Genomic DNA, 16,941 nt, shown 5'->3' on the forward strand with positions numbered 1-16,941 from the left:
ATTCTCCCTGTATTGCATGGTTTATTTACCAGATACAAAAGAGCTTGATGATCTGTAAAGAACACAAATTTGTTTGCGAGCAAATAATGCCGGAATTTCTTTACAGCATAAATAATTCCTAACCCTTCTCGTTTGGTGGTTGTGTAGTTCTTTTCCGCACTGTTTAACTGCCGGCTTGCATAACAAACTGGAAAATCCATTGTTCCGTCTCCTGGTTGAGCGAGAATACTCCCGATTGCATATGCAGAAGCATCAATGTGAACCTGGAATATCTTTTCCCAATCCGGTGCTTTAAGTACGTGTGCTAATAGAAGGTTTTCCTTCAGCTTTTGGAATGAAGTTTCACACTCCTCGGTCCAATCAAAATTGACTAGCAAACGATAAAGAGGTTGTGCGATGACTGCATACATGTATATGAATCTTCGATAATATCCGCAGTGTCCCATGAAGGATTGCACTTGTTTCGCATTAGTAGGCTTGGGTAGGTCTACAATGACTTTGAGTTTGTCTAGGTCAGTGGTTATGCCATTTCTTGAGACAATGTGTCCTAAGATGCGGCCTTGCTTAACCATAAATATACACTTTTCCGGGTTAAGACAGATTCGATATGTCCTGCATTTTTCAAATACCTTTTGTAAATGGTCAATATGTTCCTCTCGTAGAAGAGAGTGTACACAAAGATCATCCATGTATATTTTTAAGAATATTCTCAGGTATTCTTTGAACACGTGTGTCATTAACCTTTGGAAGGTAGTTGGGGCATTAGTCAAGCCAAACAACATAACTTGATACACATAAATTCTCCATTCTGTGGCAAACGCTGTTTTGTGTTGATCATCCCTTGCTATTGCCAGTTGGTTATATCCTGAAAACTCGTCCAGAAAGGAATAAGCCCGTTTTCCGGCCACCCGCTCAAGTACATGTTCTGTGATTGGCTAGGGATAATTATCCCTTATGGTGGCTGCATTTACCTTTTTGAGGTTTACACACACTCGCAGTTTTCCGTTGTTTTTGGGAACTACCACAATGGGTGACACCCAATCTGTATGTTCAATTTCATAGATGAATTCAGCTTCCATCAGCTTGTCAATCTCCTCTTTGATTCGTTTAGCAAATGTGTCATTATATGTATAAGGACGTTGTTTGCTCGATTTTACATCCTATTTCAAAGGAATTGTATGTTGGCATATCGATGGATCAACTCCTTTGAGGTCTTTATAGGACCATGCAAACACATCTTTATATTTCTTGAGAAGTTGTGTTAGCCGTTCTTCTTCTTCAGGCTCTAAATCGTTTGCTATATAGACCGGCTGAGGCTTTTCACCTGGTTTTGCGAGGTCTATCCTTTTTGCATTTTCAGGCCCATCGTAAGATTCTTGGTTGGTTCTTTTCTTGACTGGTGGTGTCATGATGATTTTTCTGTCCTGGATGGTAAATTTCCGATAGTGTGATGATACATTCATGTTCCCCTTTTCTGACTCCCCTTTACCATCACTATCTTCTTCAGTAGTCCATATCTCACGTAAAGACCGTTTCAGTTCTTGGTATTTCTGTTTACGCTAAAGTTTGGTCCACTCTTGGTCTTTTGTTGTTTCTTTTTTTTATTTTTGAGATTTTTGTGATTTTGTTTCTGTTTTAGCTTTTCGTTCCTGTTTTATTTCCGCTCGCGTTCTTTCCCTTCGATCTTTTGGGAATCTTCCTGATATTTGATCTTTCACACAATCCTCTGCTTTTACAAGCATCAAATAGTGAGTTTTACCTTTTATCCTGGGCATCAGGTTCTCTCTCACTTTGTTTCCTACTCGTTTCCTCCTATAGCGTTCCTGGCGTCTAGGGTGCTGATTAGCAAAATCATAAAACTTGATATTCTCGGTTTCCCTTCCACGCTCACTTGAGGTGTTTGAACACTCATTATTTGCATCATCATTTACTTCCAGATGTTCAGAGGAGTTATAACACTCTTCTTGTCCTGGTGGTTCTATCGTCTCATCTTCTCTTGGTATAATGTTTACCATATAGTAGGGTAGCACATCATAGCCATCCTTATCGCAAAATTTTATTGTTGGACTATCTGTAATGGTACAAACATCCAATGTTGCTCGTATGTGTTCCCATTCTAGAGGTTCCAAGGCATCTTCAGGGAAAGGTTCCGGAATATACTCCTTGTCCTCAATTGCTCTTTCTAAGACGCATTCCTCTCTTCTTAAGCTTCCACAATGTGAAGCTCCGCACATCCACAGCTCTTTTTGTTGCCCTAACCATGTTGGGAGTTTCGATCCTGCTACTGTAGCTGAATCAAACTCTTCCACAGGTGTTTGGTTCACATCTTTGTAACTATGGTCTTTCAGGTGTATTTTAGTTGTTGTCTCGCCATGTCTGAGGTATATGTGGTCATAACCCCAATCTTGGACCATTTTCAATTGTCGCATGAATGGTCTTCTCAAGATGATCTCATAATTGTTTTTTTTTGTCGAAATCGACTATCGCAAATGTATGCTCATACTCGATTCCACACGAAGTGACAATCACTTTTTCTAAGAGTCCTAGAGGCTTCTCCATGAACCCGTCTGTCAATTGCAATTTCATTCTGGTAGGTCTTAAAGTTGGTTTTCCCGATTTTTTCTAGATTTACTTGGTGGCGATAGCAACTCCCGCTCCACTGTCAAGAATAACTTTGGAAACTACTCCTTGGAATTCTACTGGTAGCGTGGTGTTTCCATCTTCTCCCTCGCAATACTCTCCAACCTTGTTTAATGGTACTAGCCTAGTGTTTAGTTGAGGCCTGTCCAACTCTCTGATCCCTTCCTGTAGCCTCAAGGTGGGGTCTTTCACTCCAAATTTTTCTAGGCATTTACCTACTGTGGTCCACATGTTTGGTCGTAACCTGAGGAGTTCTGCTAATGTGATTGTGCATGCCACCGGGGTGGACAATAACTCAATCAATCCTTGCGAATCCATCACTTTGTTAGAAGATGAGATGGGATTGCTCTCACTTCAGACTTGGCTTCATACTCTCCTAGGTAAGAGGGAAAAGTTTTCAGCGAGTCTGGTTGGCTGTGCCCCGAACTAATTGATCCCTGGTCTCCCCCTTGTGAATGTATCTCAAAGTTCATTTGTGACCTTGCTCGGGTTTTTAGGGCAATCGGGAATCAAATGAGTAACTCCACACTCGGTGCAATATGCATTGACTCTAATGATTTCGTCATGAGGACAGTCTCTTAGCCAATGGTCTCCACCACACTTATAGCAGGGTCCCTTGGGTTGTTGAGGTGCTCCTTGAGCTCCTCTTTATTGGTATGCATGTCTCTGTCCGCCCATGCCTCCGTTGGCTATGAATAACAATGTTTGTTCATCTAAGCTATATCTTCCTTCTCCTGCTGCCTGTGCAGCTGTTGGTGGTCCTGTACTTCCTATCATGCTCCATGGTTTTGGTGTCGAGGGTTCTTTCGGTGGATAATAGACAGGGTTTTCCGCATATCCATTGGGATCTTCATAATATGCATGCATAGGCACCAAAGCTTTCTCTTCTGATTCGGTTATGGTTGGTGTGTATCTTAGGCTGATTGGTCATAATCCTGGTAGGGGTGGTTGTTGCCCCAACACTGGTTGTGGTCTTTCTACACGTACAGGTCCTGGTAGGTTGCCTGCTTGATACCTAGGCATCGGTGGAACTTGAGGAGAAGCTACCTGAGCTTGGGGAGCATAAGGTCTCTCTCTCACATATCCCTTGTTATAATAACATTCCTCGGTCCCATGGTTTGTCCATTTTTGTTCAATAGCACACCACTTGGGCTGTTTAGCCTAGGGTTTGGCGGACGAGTTAATCTTTTTTAGCACTTCATCTACTAGCTGCTCTTTGTTTACCGCTACTTCTCCTTTCGGTGCTGTCTTAGAAGACTTGCTTCCACTTTGTTGTGAAGATGAATCGTCGTCCAGGTCCTTGAACTCTCCCTCTTTGTAGACCGCACAATTGTCCACAAGGTAAAGAGCCTCCTTGGTCAATTCATTCAACGTCGTGCTCCTCTTCGTATGTAAGTCTTTTTGGAGATCCGCATTCCTTAGTCCTTGGATGAATATAAGCATAAGTCTGGACTGAGTTGGCAGTTCTTCCACAGGGTAGAACTTAACATATCTTTTTAGTGTTAGGGTTGCCTTTCATACAGATTCCCCATCTTTCTGTTTGAATTTATGGATTTGTGAGACGGTATTATGAGCTATCCCCCTTTGTGAGAATTCCTCAATATATTCGTCAAACACTTCCTCCATAGACTCAAAGTCTCTACGCTCTACAAAGTCAAACTAAGTGGCAGCGTCATCCTCTAGGGTTAGTCCAAACCCTGCAAATTGGGTAGGGAAGTCTAACACCTCTTTAGCTCTAATTACACGCACAAAGGCTGCTACGTGATCTCTTGGGTCCCTGTTTCCTATGTATTTCTTGTTTACCCATTTTTGCACTTGAGAAGGTCTAATTCTACGATGGTCTACAAATCTCATCATTGGATCTCCACGTCCTAATTAATATACCTCCTCAGGTCTTCTGTAGTAGGCTGGGTCCTCTCCCAATGGTGCTCCTAAGCCATAATTTCTAATAGTTCTCGCCAGAGATGGTTCATCGCTTCGAACTCGTTCTAAGGGTGGCCCTCCAGGCTCGGTTGACCCTTGAGACTTTGGCTTACTCTCTCCTTGATACCTTGATAGAGTGGTGGTTCTTGCAAATCCCTTAGCCCTCGTGCGGCTTGATAACCATCTCGGTTTCGGTCTTGTTCCAATGTTGCACTCTGTTGAAGCCATGCCTGCAATGATGGCTGGTTTGCTAGTTGGTTTTGGTTGTTGAATGCCTGCGGTTGGGTGGAATGTGAGGTGGCATCATAATCTTCTGAAAAAGTATTCGTTGACTTGCTTGGGGTGTAGGTGGCTCTTGGAACTTCCTCCAGGGCATATGTTGATGCTCCTGGACCTGTTGCCCTTTCTACCTCCTCTGGGAGAATACGTTGGTATTCTCGCCCGTATCTATCAACAAAAATTATACCCTTCCCCATAGCAGTTTCATAAGAGAATAAGTAAAGAACCTTGTCTTTGCTTAATTCGTTTACGTATGGTTCTTTGTTGCGAAAGTAAGCCACTATACCCTCACTCTCATGCTTGTAGATTCCCATGTTCTCATTATAAGTTGGAACCCTGGTTGTTTTCTTATCATACATAAAAATAGCTCCAAACCGATGAATGTTTGGTGGCGGTTCTTGAGCTTCTGAAACCATTTTCCCTTTCGCCACATTATCTCCATATCTGTTGTAATCTTCAGGGTTGGCCTCTCTTCGATACAAATGCACTTGCATCCTCGATAGTCAGAATAGACTAGGGCTCCCCTCGAGTTTGTTCCCTCTAAGAAGATCACATTGAGTTTAGAATCATTCAAAGGATTTAGGGAGGTGCTTCCTCCTGGCATTGGTCCGCCATAGGTGAAACCTCCTGGCTGTTGACTACCCATCATGAAGAAAGATTTGTCTGACGAAGTGTCAGTATCACTATCTTCCTAAATAATCAGTGCTAGCGGATCTAGCCTTGTCTGAGTTACACTCTCCTCGGTGGACACTAAGCTACCTTGGTCACCTGCCACCTTCTGGTCTCTAAAAATGTATCTTCTTGATCTTAAATTCATCAAACTTACCAATGCAATTTACCACGAATCCAACCACTCACCTGGCAAAGGATCAGTCTCCGCACAACTTCTTGCTTTGTTGTTGAATATACCTGTGCACAAGCGTTTAATTTCGGCAATCGAATCAAAGCATTTATCTGCTAGAGGTTATCTTAGTAATGATTGGTATAACTGGAGAGTTAATCTCAACCACTACTGTATTTTATACAATGCTGATGTTCTGGATTAGGTCTACTATTCTGGAACTGTACTTCCCTCGGATGTTGGTCAATTTACGTGAAAAAGTCTGAATTTAGTCTTTGCTCCGACAAATGGACAAACAAGGTCCAAATTCACTTCTGAAAGAAGTTCTGGAACCCTTGAGCCAAATGGAATCTCGCTGTCTAAGCCCAGTCAAATTTTCTCTTCATTAGGACCTAGTAGACATCCTACGCGTAGGATGTCTCCTGCTTTGTTTTGCCTAGATTTTTGCACTACGGATTCCCCTTGATGTGCTGAGCCCACATCTGTTTTTACTTTTTGATTTGGACACCTATAAGCTGGTCAATGAGTCAGAAATCTGTTCCGATAGCCTGTTTGCTGATCTTGATCAATCTAACCAACTCCAATTTGGACCAAAATTGACCTGGAGGCTTGCCTTAGGCTATACAACACCTTGCTATGCCCATTGTCAGTATTTGGCTTCAATTTCTTGCTTTAGACATCCTACGCGTAGGATGTCTTTTTCATCAGAATGGCTTCAAATTCAAAACACAGGCTCTCCTTGAGTTGCTGATCACTTTGGTATGCTCAAAATTTGGTTTGGAGTGCAAAATCACACAGATGTCATCCTACGCGTAGGATGTCTTTTTGGCCTGTTTGACCCCAGACTTGACCCACAGCTTCCCCTTGATGTCAGCAACCCAGTGGTATGTTTAGATTTTGGTTTGGATTTCAAAAGTGAAGGGGATCGGGGAGCACCACAGACGGAGAGTGAGAGAGAGAGAAGGAGAGACACACAAGATGTGGGTGGGGAGACTCAAAGAGTGAGCAGCCCCCTATACACTTATGCTATGTATAAGGTATACAAGTCAGTGGGCGCCCAGACTCTGGGCGGCCGGGCAAGGCACAGGCGCCTATACCCCAACAACCTCCCACTTAAAGGCGATTGTGCCTTTAAGCAAGAGAACCTAGTCTAAAGACTACAAAAGGCGAGAGAAAACCGCTCTCAACCGATGCCCACTGGCTGGCTGTGATCGTGTGCATCCGGCTGTCCTACTCCCGTGTAAGTCCATACACCACCAGACGTACCGCACACGTACTGCAAGTATGTACGCAATACCTGCATATCTCCCTCGTGCACTATGCCATCATCAGTCAACAAACGACTGACAACCCCAACTGCAAATGCTCCCACTGCAGCTGCGATATCTGGTCTCAAGATCAACATCTCATACATGAGACCACCGAATGCCGATGCAATGCTAGCGGGCCTTGCTAGCTCTACGGAGCATGCATCAACATATATATCCCTGGCAATAGGCATCTCTGACTGACAAGGCGTGTCAGTCACATGCATCTCCTGACTGTCCGCAAAAGACGCATCACCCTGTCGTGCAACCTCATAGCAAACCAGCTGCTCTAGGTGTCTGCTGGAAGACATATCCTGCACAATTATATCCCCATTCTCACTGTCGAGCATAGAAAGGAATGACTGCATAATCGCTGACATCTCAGCCTCCTCTGCAATCATCCACTGTAAACATGACCACTCAATCTGCTGTGACTCACTAGAGCTCTCATGCTCTAACTCCGTATGCATAGACTCTTGCACAACGTCCTCCTGTCGTGACTCACTAGAGCAAGATCGCAGGCTACCTGTCTATTCTGCATAGAAGTATCTTGCACAACTGACTCTCTGCTTTGCTCAGTCACTAGCAAAGCATGCATGTCCGACTCTATCACCTCTCTGTGTGACTGCTCAAGTCGTGCCCCAAATGTGTGCACAACGAGCTCACTACTCTGCACTCCATGCAAAGTACCCTGCAACCCATGAGCAAAAGAGACTCGCCTGCTCTCTCGCTCTCTACCTGGCTGCATGATCACAGAGACAACACCGTCTCTCTCGTGATCCACATGCAATGGGTAACCTGTACCACTCTTGGCACCTCTCGCAATCACTAGCGAACCCAAATGCATCACAAAATCTCGCTCTCGTAGCGAAATCTGACATCCACTATCTCGTAACTGTCTCACTGAGATCAAATCCCGTCTCAGATCTGGCACATAACGCACATGATGCAGGGTAAATCTCATACCACTGGGCAAGGACAAACATACATCTCCTGCACCCTCAATGTCATACACAACACCATCAGCCATGTGCACACAACCAAGTCTCCCACTAGAAAACGTGTTGAACCACTCACGATGCGACGTGACATGGAAAGTAGCATCTGAATCTAGTAACCAATGTGAAGACAATGTGCAATCCGATATGCAATCCGTAGACATAAGATCGTCTGAAGACAAGCTAGATGTAAATGTGACATCGCCGTCACAAGCATACTCAGTAACCACCGTACTGATCTCACTAGCATCTGTCGTGCCCAAATCTGCATCACGCATCTGTCACCTCCGTTGTCTCAAACGCCTGAAACATCGACGCCTAATGTGCCCTCTATGTCCACAATGCCAACATGTCAAGTCTCTATGCCGTCGAGACTTGCGTGTGGGATCAATCTCTCCCATGGACATAGAAGTGGGACTAGACTCCCCTGTAGACATGGATGTCGCGTACATAGCATGTAAACTCTGCCATAAAGCATGAGTTGTAGTCTCCCTCGAGACCTGCCAGTCAACAGACTCAACCAGATGCAAACGAATCGTAGACATTGCTAACTCATCAAGATCCTACCAATCATCATCACGCATAGACTTGGGCTTCGCCGATAAACCACACAAGGGTTTATCTTGCCCCAAATCCGCCAATGCAACAAGCATATGCTCCTTCCAAGCAACAAAATCTGCACCATCAAACTGTGTCAAACCATAACGCTGGAAGTCAAATGAAAAATCAGCCATAATGCTCACAAAAGAGCAACCAACAATGAGTAGAAAATGTCAACCAAATCAGCCCTAAACTGGCTCGCATCGCATCAACAAAAGTCTGCAAATATGGCTCAAAACCTGATGCAAAGTTGCACCAATAACCGTGCAAAACGTTGCACAAAATCACAAGTCAATATGACTCAATCGCGCATAAATATCTGACAAAATTTTGGCAGAGTCTCCTTTGTAACTGGAGCAAAATCTCAACAGTAAACCTCAAAGAGACAATAATATATGCCACAATGGCCAATCCAGGAATAAACTCGACCGGAATCACCTCACAAAGTCATACATATGAGCATGCCCGCTCTTGCCGGAGTACCACTCAACGGCACCTCAAATGACATACATGTGAGTGATGATTGCTGCCAAAATACCTTTCAATCGATGACCAAATGTCTGTCAGATAACTATAGCAACATTTTGCAAAACCTTGCAAGATCTGTCGCTATGCGCAATGCGAAATACGGCACACAAGGGTATACACAAGTGACTCCAAACTCCAACCAAATGATGACTGAAAACCACCTGTCAAAGTGGGAGTAAACTCAACCACTAAACTGTCAAAGAGCAACCTACGGATACGTAGAAGCTATGGCGAGAACCTGGATAAAATACAACAGAGTTTCTTCTATAAATTGAGCCAAATCTCAAATAATCTCAGCCACAAACCATAACACTACTCAATGCCAATGAGTAGAAATGCTAAAATGGCTCCACATTTTCACATACAATGGCAATCCGCCAACGTGCATCAACGGAGTGACCGCGCATAAGCAAGCGCCAAAAGATTTGCAATCCGGAAACTTGATCAATGCGAAAACAATGCTCTCAAGAGAGCTCACCGGCACTTGAAAGTGCTCGCCAAAATGCATGTATAATGGGCATCAACCATGCGCCATAACCATATGCAAACCATCCGCAAAGACCATGAATCCAAGCACAAAATCACTGCCAAAGTATCCTGTGAAAACCAGTGAAAGAAGCTCCACCTGTGTGCTCCAAAAAACTGCGTCTCTCAAGAGACCGCCTCAATGGTGTGTAAACGCCTCCGTACTTCGTTGCCCAAGTCTACCAAAAACCCTCAAACCACAAGCTTAACACAAGCTGCAATTGCATCTTCAGCTCAGAATTTATGCACTCAACTTCAAGCATCTCCCATGCTTCCAAAAGTGCATCAAACTCGCACACAATGCGACAACAAAAAATCTAGAATTTCTGTATACAGTCAGTCTGAGCTGAATATCAGCAAAACGGTGAGGAATTTGCAAAAAGTTTCTTCTGCAAAGTTGTAGACCACGTCGAAACGGATGGGCAGCATAGAAGAATTCGTAGATCTGCATTCTACAAGGAGAAAAACGAATCTGAAAATAGTGCTGCTGCGCACACAGTTTTTAGGGCAACACCTTCACTTACACACAATCTTCCACACTCCTTTCTGAGCTTCCACAAGAGCATACATCACTCTCAACTGAGCTCACAAGCTCCCATTGCATTCTCACAAAGCTTCCAAGCTTTCTTAATCTCTCTACCATCGATTCTTAATCCCAAAATTCCCACCAGATTAGCTTGTAGACATCCTACGCGTAGGATGTCTCCTGCTTTGAAATTAATTTTTTTCCTGACAGAAATGCTCCTGATGCTCTGCAGCTCTATCAGAAACACTCACAGTAACTTTTGGACTTCACTTAGGCTTTCAAACACACTTTTGCGTCTTTTACAAACTTGTGATGACTTTACCAAGCAAGTATACATGCATGAAGTGCTCTAGATCCTGAATCATGATGTCCTACTTACTCTACTCCTACTCATCATGTGAAATGGTGATAATGGTGTTTTGGTTTCTTTCTGGCCTTTCCGGACTCTCAAGCTCTCCTCTCACCGCTTCTACCACTCCAATTCCTACTCATGAACTCAACTAATACCTAAAATTATCTTAGTCTGCCTAATTCTGCCTAAGTCGAAGGATCTAGGCCAGACACACGCTCCCTAGACTCCCTCTAAGACCTAGAGAGTGCTCCACCCTCTGATCCTATCTAAATGTAAAACGAGACTCTTGGCAAGCCAAAAATCCCTATCCTCAAGGACTAGTCTCGGTCACCTACCTAAGGTTTTCGTCCCCGACAACGGTGCCAATGTTGGACGGATTCGCCACGACGAACGTCAGCACAGCGAGAACTCACCTAACATATAATGTCAGCTAAGGACAAAGCTCGACCCGCAGGCACGTGGAAGCAAGCATAAGGTGTCAACCTACACTCGACCGACTCCTAACTAATTCCTACATAGGTCTCTACCAATTGTCTAAGTCACAGCCCTCAAGAGTGCATAAGAGGAAACTTCCTACAACGCTGTCTAGAGCCAAACACCCATCAAACAATCTCGAAACACCATAGAACTTGAAGGATACCCTACTAACACCAATAGGTCGCTCTCCCTAAGGTCTATGAACCAAAACCCCACCCCAAAACATCCAGTGCAAAATCACGTAGGATGTCTGGCCGAAATTTGCAAGTCTTCGTTTCCGAAGCCTAATGTGTAGCTCTACTCAATGTGAACGCGTGGATATGCTGTGAGCCAAAATCAGACAACGTATGCTCACCAAATCACCAGATGAAGCTCGTAGAAGGAGCTCGCAAAACCAGACCATACGCGTGCAATGTAGGTATCGACACATAGCTCTCGTCGAGGGCAACACGTTGTACTTCTCCGCACTCGATTCCGACCACCGGTGCACACGTAGCATCAAGATGAAGCTCACACTCTCTCTCGTACAGAGTACACTCACTCACAGACTTCAAAACTTCTTTTTAAAAAATGACAAAAGGTCCTTCATTAAGGTCAAAAAGTGGTATATATACCTTACAATTCTCAAACCCTAAAGTTCCAAATCAACCATCTACTCAGGCTAACTATCAAAACTGGGATACAATTTGGAAGCTTCTGTAAGCCCCAATATTTACAAGGTGAAAAATCGGGTTTCCTCAATAAATTAATAATTACAAAAAATGATAATCTTCCGAGTAGTTAGTTTCCGTGGGGTGTGTCCAACTTCTAACAATTACCCATATGGCATCATGGCCACGATTTGTAGTAGGTAGTCCTACTACAAAATCCATAGATATACTCTCCCACTTACCTTGTGGTATCTCTAAAGGATGTAAAAGGCCACCTACCTTGAGGCGCTCTGCCTTATTAACTTGGCACTATTGGCAGTTTAGTGCGTACTCTTGAACATCATGATGTAGGCGTGGCCAATAAAATTGCCGTCGAACTAAGGCATACGTCTTACAAATACTTGGATGACCACCACTTGGACTATCGTGACACTCAAATAATATGTGGCGCCTAGTGTCGGAGTCCTTGGCACACATACTCTACCATTGTGGAGTAAATAGCCATCATCAATGGAAAAATTATTCCATCGCTTAAGCTTCTTGAGTAGGGGTGGAGCTCTGTGTGTTGGAGTTTTTATCTGCACATGTAGAGACATGTTGATCTGGCTGTGCAAATACATACGAGTGTGAGGGATCCCTTCTTAAAACTGCACTCCACACTTTAGCATATGATTGATCTTGTGCACACTTGCCACGTAATGACCCCAAAAATTCACTCTTTATTTTCATGAAAGCAAGTGAATTAATCTGAGAGGAATCCGACTTAGTGCATCTGCTACTACATTATATCGCCCCTTGCGATATCGTAGCTTACAATCATAACCTTGAAGGATCTCTGCCCATCTAGCTTTACGACCCTTCAACCATTTAATACTCTCATGGCCAAAAACTACTTCAAACTCGGCACCATATAAATAGTGTCACCACTTTCGTAAAGCGTGAACTATGCCATAGAGCTCTCTCTCATAGACTATATAATTCTGCTGAGCTCTATCCAAGTTTTTACTTTCAAAGGTTGTAGATCTTCCCTCCTAGGGAAGTACCACACCAATTGCTTTAACACTAGCATCAGTCTCTACCACAAACGGCTTAAGTGGGTCAACTATTGCTAGGATGGGAGCAGTGGCTACAGCTACCTTGAGTTGTTCAAAACTGCTTTTTTGGGCTTCTTCCCAAGAAAAGGTCTTACCTTTTGCTTTAAGTTGATCCGTCATAGGAACAATTTTGGCATAGTCACGAATATATTGTCGATAAAATCCATCCATGCCTAAGAAGATTTGAAGCTCCTCAACCGCGTTGGTGGATGTGGCCATCAAAGAATGGCAACAACCTTGCCAGTGTCCATTTTGATGCCAGAATAAGAGATCACATGACCGAGGTAATGTATCTCTGTTTTAAAGAAATCGCACTTGCTTTGCTAAGCATAAAGAGAGTGAGCTCGTAGTTGTTTGAACACTAATTGTAAGTGTTCTATGTGTTCATCTTCAGTCTTACTGTAAATGAGAATGTCATCAAGGAAAACCACAATAAATTTTCCAAGATAGGGACGTAAGACACTATCCATGAGTGTCATAACTGTAGTTGGAGCATTGGTTAAACCAAAAGTCATAACCAAAAATTCAAAATGCCCGAACCGTGTTCTAAAGGCAGTTTTAGAGATATCGTTCAAAAGGATACGCACCTGGTGGTATCCTGAACGAAGATCTATCTTTGTATAGTATCTTGCCCCATGGAGTTGATCAAACAACTCATCCACTCAAGGCAGAGGATACTTTTTCTTGATGGTATGGCGTTTAATCCGTGATGATCTATGCACATGCGCATAGTGCCATCTTTCTCTTTTACCGATAGAATTGGTGATGCCCAAGGCGAAGTGCTAGGTCTAATGAAACCACGGGCGAGGTAGTCAGCAAACTGACTCTCAACCTCCTTGGCTTCACTAGCACTCATACGATAAGGTGGTTTACTCACCGGTTTAGTGCCCAGCAGGACATCTATGCCATGCTGCACATCACGTGTAGGGGGTAAACCCGATGGTAAATCACTTGAGAATACATCACTATACTTCGTGAGTAAGTGAGTCAGCTTTTTCCGTGTAAAAGGAGAAAGTAAACTAGAGTTATGCTAGGATGGAGAATCTTGTAATTCCTGTAATGTTTGTGTTACAACCGTTGCTTGTTGCTCAATAGAATTAAAACTGAGAGCACTTTTCTCTTTAGAATTGTAAACACTTTGCTTATCATTAAAGTTCATTGCACTTTCCATACCATAACTAGAATTCACAGCACTTTGCTTTGGAGAATTCACAAGACAGTAACACAAAAAAACTTCATCTATTAAATCTGCTTTATGTAAAATAGAAAGCTCCGCGTACATATAAGAGGTGCAGATGATATATTTTTCTCACCAAGCAAAAGCACATGTTTACCATTGACCATAAAGGATAAGGAGTTGTGTTTATAACTAGTTTGCAATGTGTTTCCTAAACCATGCAGCCACTCCCGTCCTAAAACTACGTCGGCACGGTCCATGTTCATAACTTGAAAGTCAAGGTCATCGTATGATCTTGAACGATAAGCTCAACCCCTTGAACTACCATGTCCCATACTTCTTTATCATTTCCAGGCATCTATTCTACCACATACTTGTGGGAGCAAGGAGTCTGTGTATGCTTCAATTTCTTGACTAGCTTATAGTTCAGGAAGTTATGAGTTGCACCATCATCCACTAAAATACGAACACATTGTCCGTTAATAGTACCATGCATGTGAATAAACTCATGGGGGCCAAAGGGGACTGCCACATTGAAACAGACCCACAACACTTGTGCTTTTCTTCCATATGAAGAACCTCTACAACACAATATTTAGGAGATGAATCTAATGTGAGGTGTTGCACCATGTGCAGCATGGCCTTTTCTTTGCCTTGCAAAAGAGGACAATCCTTCTTGTTATGTTGGTCCAAAAGACATCTGAAACACAAATTGTGTTTCTTTGCATGCTCAAAATCAGCATTGTTGAGAGACCCACATGGAGTATCTCGTGATTACTTAGGCTTCTTATCCTCTTGTGGGCGTGGAGAGGTAGATTGTCTCTTATTCCTCTTGGAACGTGTGGGAAATCTACCTCGCCATTGGCTCTTAGCCACATTTCTCTTAGCAAAAATATTCTTAGAGTAGGGAAAATTTCCCTTCCTCTCTTGGTCATCATCATATCTTTGGGCATGACCGATTGCTTCTTCCAAAGTTTCTGGATGTTGGGTCTTGACATGAAGACGATAGTCTTTGTCAAGACCCCTATTAAAACCCCTTATCTTTTGGAATTCATCTAGACCTTCTAGTTTTAATATGATTTCCTGATACTTAGAAAGGTACTTTGTGAGAGAGAGGCCAGACATGCGGCATGCATCCCATGCTAACCATTTTCATTCCTCATTGGAGTCCAAAAACTCTTTGGAGAAAGAAGCTTGAAACACAGCCCAAGACGGAGGACAAACATCTATTGGAAATGTCATCCACCACTTATAGGCCTTACCTTTAAGAGATAAACTTGTTTCCACAGCTGTCTTTATATCCAGGGTGTGTCTCAATCTATGAATATCACTCCATTTGTGTAAGAACGTATTGATCGCATCCTTGCTGCGATCACGCTCTTCGCCGTGAAATTCAGGAATGGTGATATTCTTAAGCAATACATTGCTACCTTCTATATCTTCTGAAGCACTTGTCTCTTGGACTCCTTGAGTCGTGCGAGCTTGGGTTCCTTGAATGGTGCCAGCTAGGGCTCCTTGAGCCGTCTGTGAATTCATAAATCTCACAAGTAGCTTAGTAAGATTTGTAACATTTGCATTTAGTGCAGAGAGGTTGCATTCAAGTACGCTTTGGCGATTTTCAAAGTTTTGACAAGGCCATGATCTCCTAGATCATCATCATCATGCATATTAATATCGGTAGCACCCGTGGTGTTCGATTTTGATGTATGTGCTCAAAATTAAAAGTGTCACACACTAATATAGAGAGAGAAAAAAAATGTCTTGTACCTTGTAAAGCTTGAAGTCTTTGTGTTTTTTATGTTCAACAACTTTTTTGTTGCATGCGAACCTCGCCTTGCAAAAATTGTAGCGCTTCACGTCTCGTTCGTCGTAAGAACACCTTCGTTGATTCACAAAAATTCGTCATTTTTGTGAAGTCTTTTGTTCACTTGTGAAGCTTCCTCCTTGAAGAAAACGGAATTTCTTGAAGGAAAACTTGCCTTTCTCTAAGAGAAAAAAGGAAGGGTGAAAATACTTCCTTGAAGTTTGTAGCTTTCCGTTCCTTCTAGCTTTCCTTGTCAACTCAATTATGCTATCTTTCCTTGTTATACACAACAAGGCTCAATAGCTTGGATGGTAGAGTGTTGGCCTCTTACCCTCATGGGGTGGGTTCAACCCTCCTTCATGAAAGGGTTTAAAGGGCCTTCCTACGCACACAATAAATGGAGCATCGGTGTCGTAGAGTTGCTGGTCGAGTTTGCTTTGGTCACCTCTTAGACCCGTGCACTGTGAACGACGTAGGTTGGGTTGCTGCGATCGTTGTCCAATGTTTGTCTCCTTGTTGTGCGCACAGAACTGTGTGCCTATCTTCTTTTTTGTTACACTGCAAGGGCATCGCTGTCCCTGCTTACAGATCATGGGAGAGAAGATGCACATCACATGCACATGCAGCCCGCCTTTCCCCTTTCTAAAGAATAGCTCGGATACCAGTGAAAGGACAAGAGTAATGTATGTGCTAGTTTCCACCCAACCATGCTATCTTATAGCCTCCCCCTAGCGTACACACTGTTCGGATGTGTCGATGGCCTTGCCTGTAGGACCCATACGCTGTGGATGGCATAGGTTGGGCGGCTGCGGTCGCTGTTTGCTATTTGTCTCCCCATTGTGCACACCAAACTCTGTGCCTTCTTCTTTTTTGCTACGCTGCAGCAGCGTCCTTGTCCCTGCTTGCAGATCGTGGGAGAGAAGATGTGCGTCGAATGCACATGCAACCCGATTTTTCCCTTCCCCAAGAATAGCTCAGATACCACTGAAAGGACGAGAGTAATGCGTGTGCTAGTCTCCACCCAACCATGTTATTTTATAGCCTCCCCCTAGCGTACACACACTGTTCGGCCGTGCCGGTGGTCTTGCCTGTAGGACCCGTGCGCTGTGGATGGCGTAGGTTGGACGGCTGCGATCGCTATCCGCTGTCTGTCTCCCCGTTGTGTGCACAGAACTCTGTGATTGTATTCTTTTTTACTGCGTTGCGGGGGCGTCAATGTC

Source organism: Adiantum capillus-veneris, chromosome 22, assembly GCF_014529385.1.
Source record: "Adiantum capillus-veneris isolate H3 chromosome 22, ASM1452938v2, whole genome shotgun sequence".
NCBI classification, from domain to species: Eukaryota; Viridiplantae; Streptophyta; class Polypodiopsida; order Polypodiales; family Pteridaceae; genus Adiantum; species Adiantum capillus-veneris.